At 41.8% G+C, this 23,231-nt stretch overlaps 1 protein-coding gene across 1 annotated transcript in view; it reads left to right on the top strand.

Annotated features, from left to right (window-relative positions):
- The window catches only part of LOC130929732 (dynamin-3-like), a 161,687-nt gene that overhangs the window by 36,423 nt on the left and 102,033 nt on the right, over window positions 1–23,231 (top strand). The window lies entirely within an intron of this gene.

Consider the following 23,231-nt stretch of genomic DNA (forward strand, 5'->3'; position numbering starts at 1 on the left):
AAAATGACAATAAAGAATAAAAATAATGCACACAAAAAATATTAAGTTGCACGTCTTGTAAAAGTTAACTTAACTTTAGCGATTCAACAGCTCCGCTTGCTGGCGAAACAAAGAATTGCGGGACAACTTGACAGCTGTTACACTAGGCATCACGTTTTGCCCGGACTACTTTTGATGCGGGACAACGCAATGACGTCATGTGCGTAGAGGAAGAAGCAATTAAAAAAAAAAAACGTACCGTAGCCGACAGCCGCGACAAACTACTACAACGTTGCTAAAAACTATGCCCGCTTGATTCTACAGTAGTAGCAGGTAGCGTCTGATAGATATCAGATCTACGTAGAACTAGATGCGAAATGACAGACTCGGCGGCATTAGTAAACAGCAGCCATCTTAAAGCAGAAGATTCTCAGTGCTAATAAATAAGATGCCGCTCGCTGTCACTCGCTCACGTAACGTTAGCCCTGCAGAGGGCTAGGTTTCTATGGAGGTAGATTTGTGTCTTTATTATTCAATCCAAAAAAAAAAAAAAAAAAGTCCCTTCGATCAATATATGTATTTTCAATTTAAAAAAAGTCACTTCAATGAAAAAAATGTGTTTGAATGCAAAAATCAATTTGAAACTTAAAAAAATGCATCTGAAAACTATTTTTCTTTGATTAAATTTTTTTCCTTTGATGTCAATTTTTTTTTTATTGAAGCAACTGTTTTGATTGAAGTAATGTAGTTTTGCATTTGGGCCTTTATTATTTAATCAAAAAATAAGTTGCTTCAATCAAATAAAAAAAATATTTTCAAAAGAAAAATCACTTTAATCAAAGATAAAAAAAAAAATCAATCATAGAAAACAAGTTTTTTAATGCGATAAAATTTTTGAGACTCAGAATTTTGCATTCGAACACTTAATTTTTCATTTAAACTGTTTTCTTCGATTGAAGTAATCGTTTTTTTTTTTGTTTGTTTGGGCCATATTTTGGGTAGGACATTTGTGTCTAAATCATTCAATCCCAGAAAATGTTGCTTCAATCAAAAAAAAAAAAAAAAACAACAAAAAAAAACTTTTTCATCAAAGAAAAAAATCATTTTCAAAAATAAAATTGCCCTTCCCTAAAAAAAGTACTAATTTTTATTGAAGTGTCACTTTTTGGGGGGAGCAATAAGTTTGAACTAATTTTTTATTTAAAGTACTAAAAGTTTTGAAAGCACTTTTTTTTTTTTAAGTAGAAAGTTTTGACTGAATCATTGTGACACAAAGATCCAACTTCGCCGCTACTTCCGACATGTTTGAGTGACAGGTGATTACGCCAATGGCATAAAAGCATGACGAAGCAAGAATAATGGACACCAGGGTTCCAGACAGCCATCGGACTCAGCTTGAGGAATTCAAGCCGAAAAGTGAACCTAAGGCGGATGACTTTGATGCGAGGCAGTGCTTCTATGATCCGAGAGTACATCTGAGATGCAATTGTTGGCCGTTTTCAACAATGAACATATAAAATGGACATTGATTGACTGAAAATGGTTCAATATTAGATGAAATGTCTTGTTTTCTCATGTATATTTATAATTGCTCTTTACCTAAAAAAGAAAATTCGATCAGATTACTCGATTAATCGATAGAATTTTCAGTCGATTACTCAATTACTAAAATATTCGATAGCTGCAGCCCTACTTAGGACTAACTTTCGTAAAAAATGTCCCCTCCGTGAATGTCCACTCTGTTACGTCCAAATGCCACCCTGTTAAAAAAATGACCCAGTGTCTTTTGTGTTTTGATTAATTTTTTTCATAATGTGGAGCAAAAAAAAAAAAAAAAAAAAAAAAAAAGCCTGAATATTTAATTTATAGAAGCGTTCGTATGCCGAGGTACCACTATATTTCACTTCATCTCTTACAGCTATTCCTAAAGAACCCGAGGAGCACTATGTTAGTTACCCTTATCTGGGTAGGTGGCGCCCACACTGATATAAAGAGAATACCTATAAGCCTTGTACATTCACATATGTCTAAATATCATTAAATACTTTCATAAAGTGAGACAAAGCTACTTCCAATTATTAGCCAATGCAAACAATGATTAATGCATGTTATATACCTTAATGCTTTGTAATGGCTGTATCACACCCAAAGATTTCTGAGTCCTATGGCATCCGTCACATTCCGAGACCTTCGGTGGAAGACAATGTCATGAGAAACAAGTCAAATGATTAAGATCCCAACTTAACCGGAAGAACAAAAAGAGTTTACTACAAGATACAGAAATCGAACACATACCCATCTGTCAATTTCCACTGACATGCCTCGCCAATAAAATCTGGCGCACAACGCTGCTCTGGTTTTCACAATGCCAGCATGCGCACCGATCGAAGATGAGTGTATTTCATCGAACAGGGACCGTGCTTCTGCTCGGGACTGGATCACTCTTCTGCTCCCATAGAAGAGCTGTCCTTCTGCAATGAGCATTCATTAATCACATAGAAACACAAATACACTTTACAAAGAAATGTTTGCTCACTCACCCTTCAGTACAAACTTTGCCGCATATCTTCTTAAAGCTAATTTCTGAGATTTCTTATACCCATCTGGGAATTCACCCCTAGAAATGTAATTCCAAATCTCCTGGAATCTCCGCTCCATATTCTTCAGCAACTTTAAAACACACACACTTACAGACATACATTTTGATTATTTGTATAACCAATTTTTGAGGTTGGGAGCACGGTGGTAGAGTGGTTAGCACGTCCGCCTCACAGTTCTGAGATCAAGGTTTCAATAGACCCTACTCACATGACGTCACAACCACGCCTCCGCGCCATGTTGTCCGTCTACTTGTCGTGTATATGCATTACCGCTACGTAAATTCCTCCTATTATGGCGTGTTTTTCTGCTCGTTAACAATAATTATAATGGTGAAGGCGTGTGTGGCGGTTGGTTGCAGTAACAGAGAAGATAGACGGAGAGACTTGAAGTTTTACCGTATTCCGAGAGACCCGGAGAAGAGAGCGAGAAGGACTGCTGCAATTCGATGAGAAAACTGGGCTCCAAACGATTACCACGGATTATGTAGTAGTCATTTTATATCTGGTAAGATGCATTTAATATATATTTAGAGGGTTTTGGGCTGACAACCACAATTAAGATCATTGCGAGGCTAATCGCCGACAACATACAGTTTCAAATTCAAGATGCTTATTTCTTCCACCATCATTACATTTTGAATAATATTTAGCTGGTACCAAGTGAAAGAAGCTGGCCTCGTCCACGGATCATCAGTTAAACGGGTGTGTCCAAACCTTTTGCAAAGGGGGCCAGATTTGGTGTGGTAAAAATGCGGGGGGCTACCTTGGCTGATTTACATAGAACAATATATATAAACAAATTTTAGCAAGCCCTTCTGTGTGTCACATTTGCTTTATGATTTTTTAAAAATTCATAATTTCAACAGTCTCGTCTTTGTGGCGTTCTCTTTCGACACTCGGGCTCTTGAGAAATACTGCTGCTGTGAAATTAAACTAGCTTCTAGTTGCTATAATTTCTCGCCGCATATCTTCCCTGTAATGTCCTACATGTCAACGTGTCTTATTCGGTAATATTATCGCGTCACATCGAACTCTTTGAAAACAGCGACTGTCTCTTTGCAAATGAGGCAGACACAGTTGTTGCGTGTTTTATTGAAGAAATAGTCCAATATCCACCTGTCCTTGAAGCGTCAGCCATCGCAGTCAACTTTTTTTTTTTTTTTTTGATTGTCGCCATTTTAGAAATCACACAGGGTAATGTTACTTAGAGTGCTGCTCTTAATGTTTTTCAAAGTGTCGTGAGAATAGGCCGAGTTTCTGTGGAAAAGATAGTTGTAGATATCAGTGTAGCAGATGTCAGGCAGAGAGGGCGAAGACAGCGGGTCGAAAAATATCGATTTAGGCATCAAATATAGATCTGGCGAATGGATAGACTGAAGCTTTTCCACATAACGCCTTTTATGCAACGCATCCAATGAGTTTACAGCATCTGAAAGCACTGGGGCTTCCATGAATTGCTCTATAAACTGAACGACTAATCGAAACCATTGAGAATAGGGCTAAACAGAGACGGACAATATGGCGGCCGGATACAGCGACACGTCATTCTGTGACGTCGGTGAGTAGGGTCTATACCGGGCTTTGACCTTCCTGTGTTGGGTTTGCATGTTCTCTCCGTGCCTGCGTGGGTTTTCTCTGGGTACTCCGGTCCCCCTCCCCCCCACGTCCCAAAAACATGCATTGTACTGACTGATCCCTGTTCTCAGTCTAGTACTGGATGATAGTTAGGGGATTGTAGTGATGACGTGCGCTCAGTGCAGTTGGAGACGCGAAGCAAATACCAGCGAGTCCATTTCTCAGTTCAACTAGTTTATTCTGGTGGCGTTTAATAAGTTAACTCAAAAGCACTTTGTCCAAATAAAAGTAACAAACCAAAAGACTCAAAACGTATTTACAACAAACAACCAAAATGAGTACATTCCTTCCTGCATGCTGCTACTAAGCCACAGTCAAAAACTGTTTGCCCTCCTAACTGCCAACACCTGTGACATGATTAGCTGTCATTTTAAGCGTACCTGGGCTGATCAGAGGTCAGTGGAAAGATGGAATTGACAGCCTCTAGTGGTGAGGAGTATAATTACATATAATATTACAGATCAGGAATATGGCTCTTACACACCGGCCCCTAATTGCTTCTTCTTATAGAGCAATTACATTAAAATGTACATCAAAAGAGCCATAGATATACACAAAAAAACATCGATCTTTTGCTCTCAACCCCACAATGTAGTCATAACATGATCATAGACCACCCAACGACGTTTGTTTTTGAACATATTTTTTTTTTTTTTTTATGCTCGTCTCGAAACCTTGATTGTTGCGGGATGTATTTGAGCTTCCTGTAATTTCTGTCCCCAATCCATGCCTCCTATTTGACTGGTTGTCAGGCATTCGTCCAGTAGAGGGAGTGTTTTGCTCCTTTTCAGACTTCCCCGACAGCTGCCTGTGGTGACACGTCAGAAGGTTTTTGGCGTTTCTTCATTAGGAGGAGAAATATCAGAACTTGCATTTCCTTCTGGTAGGGGAGGCATCCAGAGAAACCTGGCGGACTCTTATCCTGGTGAATTCTCAATTAAATTTCCTGATTGGATGCCATTTTTCCTTTCATCTTTCCTGTTGATTTTCCATCTGGTACCACCTCTGAAGACCAGCATTCTCATATCGTCCGGATGCTCAATCTTCACCGGATCCATAAGACATGGACCGGCAGCATGACAACTTTGCATGCTGTCGCACGGCACGAGGCGCTCCCAGCAGTTTTCGGCGTCGGCTTGTTGCCAGACATCATGTCCATTGTGAAGTTCCTGGGACTCAGAGGAGAGGGGGATGGTATTGGCTTCTTGGGGATGGATGCGGCCAGGAAGCGTCCTCACAAAGCCCTGAGCTGAGAGCGGCCCATCCTTCCGACCGCTGCCGTAGTGCGAGCTCCGGCGCCGGGTAAAAGCACCTGGTAGCTTGCCCAACTTCTGGGGAATGCAAAGAGGCGACAGCGACATCATGCAGGGGGCAGAGCCAGTGCTCTTGAACCATTCGGCTTGGACTGTAGACTTCTTCACCACCCATTCCCTCTGGTTCTCCGGCTGAGCCCTGATCAGCTCCCGCTTGTCCTGGCATTTTCTATTGACCATCTCCACATGGACCCCCTCTCCCTCTGGAAGCTCTTGCTTTTTCCGCCACCTTTTAGCAGACCTTTTCAATTTTCCTTTCCCTGGATGGTATATGGCATGATGTGAAATTGTGTTGGCGTAAACTGAAGGATGCTCTTGTTCACAGTCGCTACTGCCCCATAACGGACCATTTATCACCCACCCCAATAGGGTTCTAATCGCGTAGGGTCCATCTTCACGACTGTTAATCACATCCCAGGGTTCTAACAACTTGGATGCATTTGTGCCAATCAACAAGTCAACAGAGGCATTTAGGTAGGGAATCTTTACGTTATTTAAATAAGGCCATTTTCTCAGCTCCCTCTCACTGATTATGTTGGTGATCGAAACTGGCATCTGATCATGGGTGCAAACTGTGGGAAGCGAATAAAATTGCTCAGGAGAAATTCCTGAAATCTCAAGACCATCAACCAGAGAACTTTCCACTATGTTGTAATGCCCCAAGGTGCGGATTTTGATTTTAGCTTTCCGTCCTTTGGTGTTCAGCTTTTCAATGAGGCTCCTGGTGCAGAAGGTTCCTGTACTCCCTGGGTCCAGAAAGGCATAGGTTTTAACCACCTTGTTCCCTTTTGAGCACTTCACTTTAACAGGCAAAATTGGAAGAATTTTATTGCAGTCTCCGGCCCCTGTAAGACCACATGTGGAGGATATTGTACAACTGTCAGAAGTATTTGGTTGTTCACTTGTGCTTTGTTGACCATCATTATGATTCACCATTTCCTTTTGTTCTATATGCAGTATGCTGGGATGCATTCGGTTGCACTTGTTGCAAGTGATGCGCCTATCACAGCTCTTGCTCAAGTGTCCTGTGGTTAAACAACTAAAACATAGACCTTTCTCCTTTAGAAAGTCCAATTTCTCCCCGTGGGTCTTTTTTCCCAACTTAAAACATTGCGCCAACACATGACCACCCGTGCTACAATACAGGCAGGATGTGGAAGTAGTTATATTAGAAGTCCCTTTGTTCTGTGCCTTTTCCTTTTGGTCATCACCTGGTTGGGTTTGTTCATCAATGACCACCTGTGTAGAAAAACTGCTTTTCAATTGTGGTTTCAACGGTAACTTAATTGCCTTTGTAACCCCTTTGATGGCAGGTGATGTATCTTGTATGTCTCCAAAAACTGGATCAGAAATTATTCTGACCTGTTGCTCGACGAATTTGACTAAATCTGTAAATTGTGCTCTCCTGTTTGTTTTCTCCAGTATTTCACATGCCTTTGTTCTCCACTTGTCTCTCAGTTTGTAAGGAAGTTTTTGGACCAAAAGTTTTATATTTGTCGGCATGTTAAGTTCTTCCAAGTGCTGAAGATCAGCCATAGCATTGGAACATTCACGGAGAAAAAGTCCATATGCTTGGAGTGCTTTGGGGTCTTCCGGCTTGATACTTGGCCATACTGTGACCTTCTCCATGTAAGCTGCGGTTATCCTGTATTCATTTCCAAAATGTTCTTTGAGTAATGTTTTGGCCAGAGCGAATCCTCTATCTGCAGTCATGTGCAGGCAACTGCGAACAATATCCCTTGGCTGCCCTTTGGTGAATTGTTCGAGGTAGTATAAACAGTCTCCTTTGCAGGTGGTCTTTGCTTCAACACAGTGCTCGAATGCCCTGATGAATGAGTTGTATTGTAGAGGATCACCATCGTAAGTTGGAATTTCTCTTCGTGGGAGTAGTTGTGCTGTTTGCATTTGCACAAGGTGAGCCGTTATGTCATTTTGTTGCTGCAGCAGACTGTAGAGGCCTATTGTTGGATTTTGTTCTTGTAGGGGTTGAAACAAGTGTTGGCCTTGCTGTGATGGAATTCCTTGAGTGAAGGTTGCATTTGGTTTTAATTGAAGTGTTTGAGAGGCTTGACTGACAATTGGCTTTGCCTGTGATTGAGAATAGGTGGGATACAATGTTGAAGGATCAACTTGTGGTTTCCTTGAGTTGGATATGGTTGTGGGCATGACCATTGATGACACATCTCTTTGTAGAGGTAGAAAAGCTTGCTGCTGCGGTGGTGGAGGCACATATGTCGCAGCCTCTGGATTGAGGGAGGCGAGGTCGATCTTAGGTCTAGCCCCCTTTTTAATGTAGGAAGCCATTCCATCAGATCGCCTTGAATGGACGCTGCTCCCTTCCTGAAGCACCGCTAGCTTAGCCGAGGTTGCAGCGATTTCAGCCTCCAGCTGAAGCTGCTCCCTTTTTCTCCTCAATGCAAGCTCCTGCTCCTCTAATGCTCTCTTCACTGCAAGCTCTTGCTCCTCTAACGCATGCTGGTCCCTTAAAACAGCAGCTCGAGCCAAGAGAGCAGCTCGTTCTGCCTCTGCCCTGAGCCTAGCTGAAGAAGTGGAGGATCTGCTGCTCGATGATCTGCCACTTGATGATCGACGGCTTGAGCCATGGTGCTGTGACTGCACATTTGAAATGCTGTCTTGTGGTTTTATTTGATTTTCCTCCTCTTCATCCTTGACATCCGCAACTTTATTTTCATTGCCATTGTCCACAGTACTTTGTGTTTCTGTTGGTCCCATTTCATAACCAACACCATGGTAATCACGCACTGAACCAGTCCTATTGTCAGCTAACCACTGATTTGTATACTCAATAAAATCATTAACATTCAACATTTTGGCTTGGTACCATATATCATGTTTGCCTGCCTCGTCAGCAGGTAGCAACCCTAATATAGATGTATGAACCATTTGTATATTGTCACACAACTCATTAAACGTGTTAAATTCATTTTCAACCTCATTTACGTGCCTTTTATCGCACATCAATTTTGCAATATTTTCCTTTACTTTTGACAGTTTAACAAACCCAGACTTCCTTTGTTTTTCTAAGCTACTTATTTTTTCCATTAAAACCTTCGGTGTAATTTTAATCACACGCTTTTCCCGTACACCCGCACCTTCAGTAAGTTCGGTCTCATGACGAAGCTTTCCTTTTTCCTCTTCGGCCATTATGACCACGAATGTTTAGATGGCTTTTAATTAGCCCGCAAAGAAGTGTTGCGCAACTCGTCTCGACGCAAAGTTTTTAGACGATCGCGAGTTCGTGACGTCACCAATGCATTGGATTTATGCGAATGTGTGCACACAAATTAAAATGGCCATTCAAATAAGCGCTGGTCTCCACATACCCCAATCGAGCGTTGGCCGGCTTGATGAATGGTGCTCCTTCGCGATGATGATCCGCCGCTGGTCTCGTAGGAAGCTCCCGTACGGCTCCAGTCAGCAATCGGCGATGTCAAACGCTGCCCAGCTGACATCCGCTGCTCCCAAACGAGCTGGTAAAAATCTACACGCTGCGTGCAGCTCCGCGTCCTCTTGATGATCGTTGTCCCAATTAACGATCGGTGTCCACATCAAAAAAGCAAGTTTTTGACCTTAAATGTACTGACTGATCCCTGTTCTCAGTCTAGTACTGGATGATAGTTAGGGGATTGTAGTGATGACGTGCGCTCAGTGCAGTTGGAGACGCGAAGCAAATACCAGCGAGTCCATTTCTCAGTTCAACTAGTTTATTCTGGTGGCGTTTAATAAGTTAACTCAAAAGCACTTTGTCCAAATAAAAGTAACAAACCAAAAGACTCAAAACGTATTTACAACAAACAACCAAAATGAGTACATTCCTTCCTGCATGCTGCTACTAAGCCACAGTCAAAAACTGTTTGCCCTCCTAACTGCCAACACCTGTGACATGATTAGCTGTCATTTTAAGCGTACCTGGGCTGATCAGAGGTCAGTGGAAAGATGGAATTGACAGCCTCTAGTGGTGAGGAGTATAATTACATATAATATTACAGATCAGGAATATGGCTCTTACATGCATGGTAGGCTGAACACTCTAAATTGTCCCTAGATATGAGTGTGTGAGCAAATGGTTGTCAGTCTCATTGTGCCCTGCAACAAATTCAGTGTGTACCCAGCCTACTGCCCATAGTTAGCTGGGATTGGCTCCAGCACCCCCGGACCCTCGTGAGGATAAACGGCTTGGAAAATGAATGAATAACCAATTTTCACACACTTTAATAAGCACATTTCCAAAAAGCTTGAGATGAGCATACAGTGAATGATAAGTTAAAAGATTTTTTGTTTTTGTTTTTCATAGGACTTAGCTTTCTGAAAAGACATAGTTTTTGGTTACTAGCAATTTAGAAGGTTAATTTCGGTATAATTGCCAGCAATAGCTGCGTTGCTAGACTGTTACATTAAGAAACGAAATGCAACCAACTGGGGCAATCTAGGTATGCAGGTACGCATTTCGTTTGTTTTCCAAATCCTGTACAGTATTAGCGTTCATTTAACTAACTTCAGCAATCATAGAAACGCCATCAAAACCGACGAGTTTATTGCTTATCAGACAATGTTAAATATCTCACGTTATTATCTCGCTACATTGTCAATATTTTATCTTGAACAATATCGAACGCCAATCGGTTGTTGTCACGTCATCACGACCACCTGAGCCGCCATCTTTCGTGTAGCTCAGTCGCAGTCACGTTTGTTTTGTTGACAATTTTGCGGGTAAGCAGCCACGCGAATGTCACATCAAAATGGGAAAAAGCCAGAAGAACGACAAGACTCTTTATGTGGAGAAGCTTGAAAAGGAAGCGAGAGATCGGTATTTGTCAGTTATGACGTCAGTTATGGTGCCTCTGCTGTGGTCTGGAGACCAAAGATGACATGGTTGCATGTGATAATGAGATCTGCCCCATTATTATTTAACCTGTGTTGGTCTACACAGCATGACACAGATAAAGACGTGTGTTGGTTCTGCTCTCTGTGCTCCACTTAGGTTAGTGGTGGTTGGTAGTTTGTGATTTGTTTTAACTGACAATTTGGCAACATTAAAAGTACCTGGCCAAAGTAGTAAACTGTCATCCTTTGTATAAATATTATGCGTGTGTGTATATATTATATATATATATATACACACACACATATACATACAGTATTGACACAAATGCTGTACTTACAAAGAATAGGATTCAAGATAACAATATGTTTTATTAAATACAATCAAGTCACAACAAAATACAAAACATCAATAACAGCTAAGTTTGAAAGGCAACCACATACATAAACAATCTTATCCAACAATGTGCAATCTTCGCCGTCACATGCCAGAACCAAGTTAATAGGTATTAGAGCCTAGTTCGGGCCTAAAAAATCCAGCCCGACCCGACACGGCCCGCTGTTATTGAGGCCCGACCCGGCCCGAGCTCGATCACTTAACTAGATTTGCAGGCCCGAGCCCGAAAAACCCGATTTTTTTTTTTTTTTTTTTTTTTTGAGTGACGCAGAAAAAACGCAGCAGCAGCAATTTATTTTCATTTCTTCGAGTTGGCAGAAAAAAACGCAAGTTTTCTTAATGTTTAAATAATCTACATATTTTTTTGAGAATTATCAAAGCATTCACACAACGAAATAACGCTGGGAAAGTTTGTTAAACATATTTCTGAGTGTGTGGGATATTGTTCTGACATGGACGCGCCTCTCTGACAAGGAGAGGGAACAGGAGAGGGCGGCGCCTCGGCCGTGCAGCGGGAGGACAAGAAGAAAAAGCGGCCGGCGCCACGGCGTTCGTGCACACGCACAAGCAAAAGCGCAATACAAAGAGCATGCTCTCCATTTTTTTTTTTTTTAAATAATTTATTAGTCCGGCATGGCGGCCCGACCCGACCTGACCCGAACGTGAATGCTTAAATTGTGGGCCCGACCCGACCCGACTCGGGCACAAAATCTAACCTCTAATAGGTATAGTTCCTGTTAGGATCTTATACTTCTGGCAAAGATTACCAATTACCCGTTCAACATGGATCCTCAAATGTGCTATCTTCCTAGTCTCCTCCACATCTCTACCAGCTTACTGACAGCGACCTTTTGGGAACGCAGGGAGTTTGACCTCTGCACATAACATACCCACATGTTCTTGAATATCAAAGCCTCTGTCAGTCAAGACAATGTCCCCGGGCAAAAGGTTATTAAAAAAAAGCACTGTTCAAGGTGATATGTTTGTCACTTGTGCGACCACCCCAACCTTTTGACATCAAACAAATTCCCCCCTTTGGTGTGATTCCAATTAGGTATTTCATGGTGTAGTTATGCTTGTAACTAGAAAACATTTGCGCACGCGCCTTAAGACTTGATGGTTTCTCTGTAAAAATTTCAAAAAACTCAATAATCACTGCAACTCTGCGTCTGAAGGACTCAACAAACTCGTGAGGCATTGTTTTATAGAATGTTTCTCTGTCGGGCCAAACAATTGCTCGTCTCAAGTTAGCATGTAAAAAGGGCACCATGTCATTGAACACTCATTACACAGTCTTACGGGAAACATGGAATATGTGTGCAATGTGTAGTGTAGGCAGGTCCAAACGCAGGCGCATGAAGGTCAGAAGGAGCATCTAAAGGGCGCTGAAGGCTCCTCCTGTAGCTCACCAACGTCTTCCTCCATCCTCAATTTCTCACGCCTACTTCGTCTTGAAGAGCGGTCCACATTGGTGGGCTGAACACATGTGTGTCCCAGGCGTAAGGATGGTGCCCAGTCAGGGTCTGCCTCATTTATTTCATATGCTGGTTTTCCTGAAATTATAGAAGTCGTATCAGTCATACAACAGGTTAACATTAGTTACTTAAAATGGATTTTAAATTTTTGTAGTGTGTCTAAACTGGTGGGACCTGCCCTCATATGGCACTGCTTTGTATGCAACAGACTTTTTTTTTTTTTTTAAGTTTAACTGATCATTAGGCATAACAAACAAGCAGAAGACTCTTCTGGTGATTCAGTAGAGCTGTAGTCTCCTCCACAGAGTGCTTGGTCAAGCATACCAGTAGCCTAAGCGGGAGGTAAATATCGCATATTTTTCTAACACATCTCCCATACTTATAATCATTCATTGTGTGCTGTTACATCTTCATTACTACCCTTACTTTGTTACCTTTGAACTGTTTTTTGTGTACTAGTACCATACGGTGAACGCCTGTTGCTTATGCACAGTTAGCTAGTAGGGCTACAGCAGTGCTTCTCAATTATTTTCTGTTACGCCCCCCCAAGGAAGACGTAAATGTTTCGCGCCCCCCCCCAACTCTCTGCCGCCACTGTAAATAGTATCATTCGTCTATATTACTATTATAAGTACGCCTCAGCCTAACATTGTGTCCTTTTTTTTCTATTAAAGAAAAAAAGTAACATAGATCAACTTATAATAAAGTATAACTTTTTTAACATTGTGTTGCTTGTAACAGAAAAGACTTAATGCGCATCAATTTGCCTGAAGTTAAAAAAAAAAAAAAAAAGTCATATCCAAACTGTAAAAATACACTCAAGGTACATTTTTGACCATTTGATACTGAAAAATAAAATGTAATAAAATCAGTAAATAATAACAAATTCAAATTGATTAGAAACATTTACTCTTCAGGACAACATGCCAAAAAATTTGACCGAAAAAAAACCAAACTGAATAGAAGGGGGGAAAAAGTTCTCTGGACGGAAGGAAAGTTTTTATTTTCGCTGATTCACCACAGTGCTCACTGGTTTACTGATATAACACTGACAAAGCAGGACGATTGTGACAATTGGCAATATTCGGCACATTTTCGCTGAAAAACAATCAAGCAGCTTATCAATGAGATTGAGGTCTAATGTCTTTAAGTGGCGTCTTAACTGATTTGGCTTCTCCGCTATAATCATTTTTAGACTCAGTAAACAGTGGTCTTTCCTCATTTCCCACTATATTAAAAGTCAAAGGCAAACGGCCCGGAAAAAAGCGCATTCTCGGCGGCCGAGGGAGAACCGTAGGTGAGGGCGGTGGTCGTGACGATCCCAAGCCGAAAACGGCACTTCTCGGTCGGACACGTGAGAAAGACAGTGGGTCGCTGCGTGAGTCCAGCTCTGCATGAGTCTCTTCCGTGTGCTCTTGCTTACTTCAAAAATACTGCACGCACTTTGAAAATGAGAGCGCCACTGCCACCCACGGAGTGGATGTGCAAGTACACTTTATTCTAGTACGGCAAAAAAAAAAAAAAAAAAAGCATGTTCCCCGAGGTCACTCGCGCCCCCCCTGGCATCGCTCTGCGCCCCCCTGGGGGGGCGCGCCCCACCATTTGAGAAGTACTGGGCTACAGTTAGCCTCTCTTAGACACTAGCGTGGTTAGCCAAAGTAAACAACACAACCACACGCCATAAGCGTTTAAATGCAGTCAGTATCAGCAACCGAAGAACATTAACACTTCCAGTTACTTACCTTTATGGAAATGTAGGTAACAGACCGACATGTTTTCAGATGATGAATAAAAAGTGATGGCCTTTCTTCTCACCGCTGCAACCATTCGAAGCCTCTTGGTCAAATCATCTGAGTTCCATATCTTCTCTTCCAGGCGGGAATGCAAAAAAAAAAAAAAAAAAAACTATCCCATCCTTTTTGCATTCGTTTCTATCATGGGACCTAGAATGGCAGTCTTTCACACAACACGAGTGTACCATTTTCAACGATTACCACGCAGAATGGATGCCTAGCAAAGGATCACGTCTCGGGCTTGTTATTGTTCTGCAATACACGAAAACCCACAATACATTGCGCCAGAAACGTCACGAGACAAGAACCGATAAAACCCAGGAGACCTCACATGTATGCTTCGTGCTAATCATACAATGTTAACTTCTTTACACCATTATCTCGTAGTATCGTCAAACGTCTTATTGATAGTGATGTGCCCTACTGTGCCGAGGCGCCGATGCGTGTGCCGAGTAAACCGGAAAAAAATCTGCAAAGCGCGCATCGAGGCATGTGTTGATCACTCTTGTGGCCACGCCCGAAGCCTCGGAAGGCACGTTGCTACGTCCGAAGCCTCACGAGACGGGCTTCCTACGTCATCGCCAACACATGGTTTCGCGGGTGATTCGAAATAAGCTGGCGCACCGAGACAACAATGAGCTGACAGGTGCCACTGACACACCCAACTCGCATCTTCAAACCTCAATTCAATCGGATTCGTTGTCAATCATTTACGTTCGGGTCGGGTCGGACTTCTTCTCTCGCTAACTTTTTAAAAATAAATATACTGTATATTTATTGTATATGAATTTTAAACTAAGGAATACTTGTTATAAAATAAATAAATTGTATAAAACAGAGAAGGGGCGCTGTCATTAGCTGCAGGAGAGCCATGCAGACTGATGCAGTGCATTGTTTGCGCACATGAACGCTCTGGGGCTCTCCGTGAGTCTGCAACTCTGCAACCTTTCCTTTCCTTTTCGAATTTCGATATGGATATGATATTAGTCAAACATCTTTATTATCATTTGTTTCGAGGGCCACACCTCTTCGTGCAAAGGTGGACATCGTGAAGTTCGTGGTGTTCCTTAAAATGTTCTTATTTTGTTTCATTGTTCCTTAAGGCAGGTTGTTCTTTTGTGTGTGTTCTGATCCGAGTCATTAAAATAATGTCATTTAAAAGTATTTTAGTTTATTTTTGTATATGCTGCTGTTCTCTCCTTGTCAGAGAGGTGCGTCCATGAGAGCACAATATCCCACACAGAAATATATTTAACAAACCTATCCAGCATTATTTCGTTGTGTACATATATTTATAATGATCAAAAAAGTATGTAGACTATTTAAACATTATGAAAAATTGCATTTTTTTCTGCCAACTCGAAGGAATTAAAGCAAATGTCTGTTGCTGCATTTTGCCAAGGAAATGAAGCATGAACTATCCACCTGATAGAACAGACACACAAATATAAAAATATAAATGTTTATTGAATATGCATTTTACAGTCTTGTTTAACTGGGAGAATTTGTTACAAAAGACAGGCTTTAATTTGTTATCATTATGCACGTAGGCGTCGTCACAAATGTGATCACACAAAACACAACAATTTTCCAAGCAGTGCTCTGTCCAGGTCTGACTGATGCATTGCATCCCTGCATTTCCTCCTTCTGGGTCCTCATAAATAGAAAAATAAAACTTCGGCTTTTTTTCCCCGCTCGGCCATGCAAGTTAAGTTAATTGCTCGGGCTCGGGCTTTAATACATGCGGGCCGGGCCGGGTCGGGTCAGGTCGGGCTGGATTTTTTAGGCCCGATCTAGGCTCTACTTTCAAGTAACACACGCACATTCATTCACATCACAAATCCCTGCCCTTTTGACACCATCAAATCCATGGTATCATTTTAATCCCTCTGCCTGTCATGACCTTTATTTTCCACATGATGGCGCAATAGAACAAATGAAGCCTCATGATGCTTCGGCCCAGGAGCGAACCAGTTTGATGGAAAGACTCATTGCTTCATGATGCTTCAGTTTGCCATCACTGCTTATTGAGTCTTCCGTGCCTTGGTAGTTGATGACAAGGGTTACTGTTCAAAAGGCAATCTAAAATGAATACTGTTTAGAAAAATGACTCACTTGCAGCAGCAACAGCAACGACGTCGGAGTCACAATGGTAGTAGTGTTGTATCGGTCGCGAACGATTCGTTCTTTTTGAACGAATTGTTTTGGTGAACGAGACCGAACTAATCATCATCTGCACTGATTCGTTCTATGAAGGTGGTGCTTGTTCGCTGCGTGGGAGGGCGTTGAGCAAGCGGCAGCGTCTTCTGACATCGCACACGACCAATCAGACGCCAGCCTCATCGCGGGCAGGGGAGGGACCGGAAACAGAATCAGGGCGTTTGTCACTCACGTCCACGTGTGGCCAATAAGCAGCCAGCGTGCAGGCAGGGGGGCAAGACTGAGTTTTGTCACTTCCCGTTCAGTGACTCGGTCCTCCGGTTCCTGACCTAGCTTGCTGCTAACTTGATTTTCCAGTAATGACTATGCGGTGAATGAATCAGAAAATGAAAGGAAATGACTTTGTCACATATTTGTTAACGTGGAGCCTATCAAATGCTGCTCAAACAGACAAAAACACCACACAAATCTAGCGAGCATTGTTTAGAGTAGTACTTTTCTCAACAAACTCGTGACTGCCTATGACGACATACTATCAAATTTACAGTAATTTAAAACACGGGTAGCTACGAGGCAAGCAAAAGCTGAGCTGCGGTCGCGTGACGGCAGTGAAGCGGGCAGAGAACTGTCACTATATGGAGGCTTCATGGCAGCGATATTTACCTCATATGTGCACAGAAAAAAATATTTAGTATGATCACCATAATACTGATTTGCAATGAAACTGTATATACATGTCAATTTTTCCCCGAGTGTTTTATTTTTTTTTTTTTCGTGTCAGCGTGTCGGGTGTTGGTTGGTTTGACAAATTATGTCAATCCGTCCATCATGTGCTACTCAAGCGCCCAAAACAACGCACGCAGACACGGGAAATGTCGCAATATGTCTACATTTTTCTTAACAGACTAATGAGAGTAGAAAGGCGACATCGTAAAGAGCTAACAATTATTTCTCGTCAGCATTTGACGATCTGAGATGCGGGGACGACAGGGGAGCTGACCGGATTATTTTATTTATTAATACCAGTGCAAAAAAACAATATGATCACCATAATACTGATTTGCAATGAAACTGTATATACATGTAATTTTCCCCCGAGTGTTTTATTTTATTTTTTTCGTGTCAGCGTGTCGGGTGTTGGTTGGTTTGACAAATTATGTCAATCCGTCCATCATGTGCTACTCAAGCGCCCAAAACAACGCACGCAGACACGGGAAATGTCGCAATATGTCTACATTTTTCTTAACAGACTAATGAGAGTAGAAAGGCGACATCGTAAAGAGCTAACAATTATTTCTCGTCAGCATTTGACGATCTGAGATGCGGGGACGACAGGGGAGCTGACCGGATTATTTTATTTATTAATACCAGTGCAAAAAAACAATATGATCACCATAATACTGATTTGCAATGAAACTGTATATACATGTAATTTTTTTCCGAGTGTTTTTTTTTTTTTTCTTCGTGTCAGGTGTTGGTTGGTTTGACCAATTATGTCAATCCGTCCATCATGTGCTACTCAAGCGCCCAAAAACAAAGCACGCGGACACGGGCGATGTCGCAATATGTCTACATTTTTCTTAACAGACTAATGAGAGTAGAAAGGCGACATCGTAAAGAGCAAACAATTATTTCTCGTCAGCATTTGACGATCTGAGATGCGGGGACGACAGGGGAGCTGACCGGATTATTTTATTTATTAATACCAGTGCAAAAATTCAACACGATCATCTTAATACTAAAAAACAAAAATACAACAGAGCGAGATGTAAATATGATGTGTTGGTCGTTCCATATTCAGAAATTAAACTTTCGATGTATTTTTATTTTCGTGACAGCAAACATGCTGTATATGTATGTGTGATCAAGAACCTGCTAAAGAAGGTCCGTGCGCCCCCGCCCCCTACTCCCCTCACAAAAGGAAAATGTTTAACCGTGTCCTAAATCGAAATGCAAGCACGAGCCATGACTTTGAGCCCATAGAACTAGGACAGACGACGCGGAAGTTCTCCCTCGCTTTTGCAGCAGCAGGAGGGAGACGAGGCTGTCTGTGAAAGCAGAATGATACCGCCTGTCACTCATTTCTGAAACTACGACGAGTGGTCAATGTGGAAGAGAGGGAGGGACCAAGCAATGTCACTTCCCGTTCAGTTATACTGCGAAGCGGTCTTTGGTGATTCGTTCGGCAACGTCACTTCCCGTTCAGTAACCGAACGATTCGTTTGGGCGGGGAGGGAGATGAGGGGGGCGAACGATTCGTTGAACGATTTGTTTGAACGAATCTTTTTACTGAACGAACCGGAATGGATTCGTTTGCTCAAGTGAACGACAAATCTCGTCACTAAATGGTAGTAGTGTTGTATCGGTCGCGAACGATTCGTTCTTTTTGAACGAATTGTTTGGGTGAACGAGACCGAACTAATCACCATCTGCACTGATTCGTTCTATGAAGTTGGTGCTTGTTCACTGCGTGGGAGGGCGTTGAGCAAGCGGCAGCGTCTTCTGACATCGCACACGACCAATCAGACGCCAGCCTCATCGCGGGCAGGGGAGGGACCGGAAACAGAATCAGGGCGTATGTCACTCACTTCCACGTGTGGCCAATAAGCAGCCATCGTGCAGGCAAGGGGGCAAGACTGAGTTTTGTCACTTCCCGTTCAGTGACTCGGTCCTCTGGTTCCTGACCTAGCTTGCTGCTAACGTGACTTTCCAGTAATGACTATGCGGTGAACGAATCAAAAAATGAAAGGAAAGGACTTTGTCACATATTTGTTAACGTGGAGCCTATCAAATGCAGCTCAAAAAGACAAAAACACCACACAAATCTAGCGAGCATGGTTTAGTGTACTACTTTTCTCAACAGACTCGGGACTACCTATTACGACATACTATCAAATTTACAGTAATTTAAAACACGGGTAGCTACGAGGCAAGCAAAAGCTGAGCTGCGGTCGCGTGACGGCAATGAAGGGGGCAAAGAACTGTCACTATATGGAGGCTTCATGGCAGCGATATTTACCTCATATGTGCACAGAAAAAAAGAATATTTAGTATGATCACCATAATACTGATTTGCAATGAAACGGTATATACATGTCCATTTTTTCCAAGTGTTTTATTTTTTTTTCCGTGTCAGGTGTTGGTTGGTTTGACAAATTATGTCAATCCGTCCATCATGTGCTACTCAAGCGCCCCAAAACAACGCACATGGACACGGGAGATGTCGCAATATGTCTACATTTTTCTTAACAGACTAATGAGAGTAGAAAGGCGATATTGTAAAGAGCAAACAATTATTTCTCGTCAGCATTTGACGATCTGAGATGCAGGGACGACAGGGGAGCTGACCGGATTATTTTATTTATTAATACCAGTGCAAAAATTCAATACGATCACCATAATACTGATTTGCAATGAAACTGTATATACATGTCAATTTTTTCCGAGTGTTTTATTTTTTTTTTCCGTGTCAGGTGTTGGTTGGTTTGACAAATTATGTCAATCCGTCCATCATGCGCTACTCAAGCGCCCCAAAACAACGCACGCGGACACGGGAGATGTCGCAATATGTCTACATTTTTCTTAACAGACTAATGAGGGTAGAAAGGCGACATCGTAAAGAGCAAACAATCATTTCTCGTCAGCATTTAACGATCTGAGATGCGGGGACGACAGGGGAGCTGACCGGATTATTTTATTTATTGATACCAGTGCAAAAATTCAATACGATCATCTTAATACTGATTTGCAATTAAACTGTCAAATATCAAAATGCAGTATTGTCTTTATTTCAGAGCAGCACATTCGACAACTAGCTACTTACACTTAAAGTTTTAACAATAGTGACTAAAAATAATAGTGATGAGCATAAAAACAAAAATACAACAGCGCGAGAGGTAAATATGATGTGTTGGTCGTTCCATATTTAGAAATTAAACTTTCGATTTATTTTTATTTTCGTGACAGCAAGCATGCTGCGTTGGCTGGTAGCAGGTTAGCAGCAGCATTGTATATGTGATCAAGAACATGCTAAAGAAAGTCCGTGCGCCCCCGACCCCAAACCCCCACTCCTCCCACAAAAGGAAAATGTTTAACCGTGTCCTAAATCGAAATGCAAGCACGAGCCATGACTTTGAGCCCATAGAACTAGGACAGACGACGCGGAAGTTCTCCCTCGCTTTTGCAGCAGTGGGAGGGAGGGAGACGAGGCTGTCTGTGAAAGCAGAATGATATTGCCTGTCACTCATTACTGAAACTACGACGAGTGGTCAATGAGGAGCCTGTCTGCAAGAGAGAGGGAGGGACCAAGAATGTCACTTTCCGTTCAGTTATACTGCGAAGCGGTCTTTGGTGATTCGTTCGGCAACGTCGCTTCCCGTTCAGTAACCGAACGATTCATTTGGGCGGGGAGGGAGATGAGGGGGGCGAACGATTCGTTTGAACGAATCTTTTTACTGAACGATCCGGAATGGATTCGTTTACTCAAGTGAACGACAGATCCCGTCACTAAATGGTAGCTCATGTCGATGCACAATGAACTGTGATAACATTTGAGGGGGCGCAGTTGCAATGCGCATGCTCAGTAGTGCTTCAGAGCACAATTTGACGGGGGAGAGGGAGCTGCAATGGACAGGATACAATGAAACAACTGCTATACATTTTAATGTAAAGCAAAAAAGCTAGATTAAATTACTAAAAGACCGTGGCTACAGTGAAACTATTTTAAAAAATAAATAAATAAATAAATAAATAAATAAATAAAACGGGTAATTGTTATAGCAAAAGAAACAACGTTTTAACCTGTATTTTTACTTGTAGATGAATTATGTTGCCATTTGCCATAGAAACATAGAAAGTCTTTATTTTACATAGGCAGTTTGTTTTTCTTGATTAAATTTCAATAAATTGATTTACTGTATCACATGCAACATTTGTCTGTGTTTCCCGGATGTGATGAGTGCATACCTGTCAACCCGAGGCTGTTGGTAATTTTTCAAATAGTGACGTATGCCCTTACAAATTGGTGACTAATATTACAAAGTTTTATTTAGCGTGCAATATGAAACAAAAATAAAACTCAATTTTTAAAATAATATGCAGCCAAAGAACAATCAATATCTTCAGCTACATCATGATTACTAAAATTTAACAGTGACTTTTGTTATAATTGTATTTAGCACTTTTGACCATTTCTATCATGTCTTTTGATGGCTGCACTTCAAGGCATTTCAGCTCGCAATTCAGCTTGACTTGAAGGTAGTTTGTTTGTGTGTCCAATTATAAATTAAAAAGGTCAATTGATAAAATGAACTTACCGATGCAATCTTTGAGTCAGGGAACATTTCTTTTGCTAATTCTGAGAAGTGATAAGCAATAGCTGCAGGCAAATTGTGTTCGACAACAAATTGGCAGAATAAAATATCTGCTTTCGTCACTTTTCAGTCTGCAGACTTCATCTTTATGACCAGTGTCAAAAAAGTAATTCATTACAGTTAAAAATGACTTCTCCCAAAAAGTAATTGAGTTAGTAACTCAGTTACCTAAATGTAAGAGTAATTAGGTACTTGGCAAAGTAACTGGTGTTACCTTTCATGTTTTTATCCATTTTATCAAAAAAAAAAAACATAGTAACCTTTGCTATGTTTGGAAGTCATTTAATGTTGTGAATCAACTGTTAAAGTTTTTGCATCAGTTCCCTTCTGTCTACTTTCGACATGTGAAAAATTTAAAATTGTTTCATAATTTAAAGATAGATTCACATCAAGATTTTGCCGATTTAGGAGTATTTTAGATAAAAAGTTACTTAGGTTCTCTTGGAAGGTTAACTACAACAGAGCCTTTCTGAGTAGTCTACTGGTTTAAAATGGTGGCTGTTTACTAATGCCGCCGAATCGTTCATTTCGCATTGTAACGCGTGGCAGGGCAGGATGAGTGCATAAAAGGTAAAAAAGGAAGCAGACTTCCACTTATGCACTTTTAATAGACAAAAATAAATCCAGCTCAACCACTCGTCACTCGGAGTTCAGCGGTACGCACACGCGCGATCCCAGACGAACACCAACACAAAAGTAAGCAACAACAGAAGAAGAACATATATAACATAAATAAAGCAGCTCCACCGCGTGGTGGATGTCGGGAGGAAGACCACTCAAGGAGGTGACTGTTACAGCATGTAGTTCTATATGCATGTAATATCTAGGCATAGATTGTAGGCTGTCTGCTACAGTCAGGAAATATTGGAGCCACCTAGCCTAGCATCACGTTTGCTACAGCGTCACAACAAACACTCTTGCCTCCTTCCCACTCCCACTCTTCTCTCTCCGTGTCTCCGACTTTTCTCGCCTCATTAAACCAACGTAGTAACGCATAGTAACTCACATTGTCTCCTTGCCGAAACAGTGACAAAATCCGAGCGGAGAAAAAAAAACGTAATGCACGAAAAACGTACAGATTTTGAACGTACAGCGCACACATTTGAAAATCTGCGCTCACTTGTACAAATTACGCCAAAACCGTACAACTTGACAGGTATGTGAATGAAAAGAGCCTTTCAATATTCTTTGCTTTACCTGTCTCTCTGTTCTTCCATTTCCCTTTCCACCTTTTTGCCTTCACATACCTGTATGTTAAATTCTTCCACTCTTTCTTGACGACCCTCTCCCAAGCATTTTTGCAATTTCTTTCCAAGAGTTGATTGCACTCCCCAGTGGTCACACAAATGTTTTTGGGTCATTTTTAAACAGGGTGCCATTTGGACGTTACGTAGAGTGGACACTAACGGGGGGGACATTTTGGCTGCTTTCCAATCACGGTTGGAGTTGCCCTCGCTCACTTGCCCTAAGCACTGCTATGACGTCACACAAAGGCCACTTGGTGGGTGGAGGGAAAGTGGGCGGAGGGGGAGCGAAAGACGTAAATGGAAAGGCCCAAGTACACCGCATGCGTGATCGTTGCGTTTCTGGTCCGACTCTGGTAAAAAATAGCGCCGGAGCCAATCCGTTCCCATTATATCCTATTGTTCAACGTATACCGGCCGC

This window comes from Corythoichthys intestinalis, chromosome 14, assembly GCF_030265065.1.
Source record: "Corythoichthys intestinalis isolate RoL2023-P3 chromosome 14, ASM3026506v1, whole genome shotgun sequence".
NCBI classification, from domain to species: domain Eukaryota; kingdom Metazoa; phylum Chordata; class Actinopteri; order Syngnathiformes; family Syngnathidae; genus Corythoichthys; species Corythoichthys intestinalis.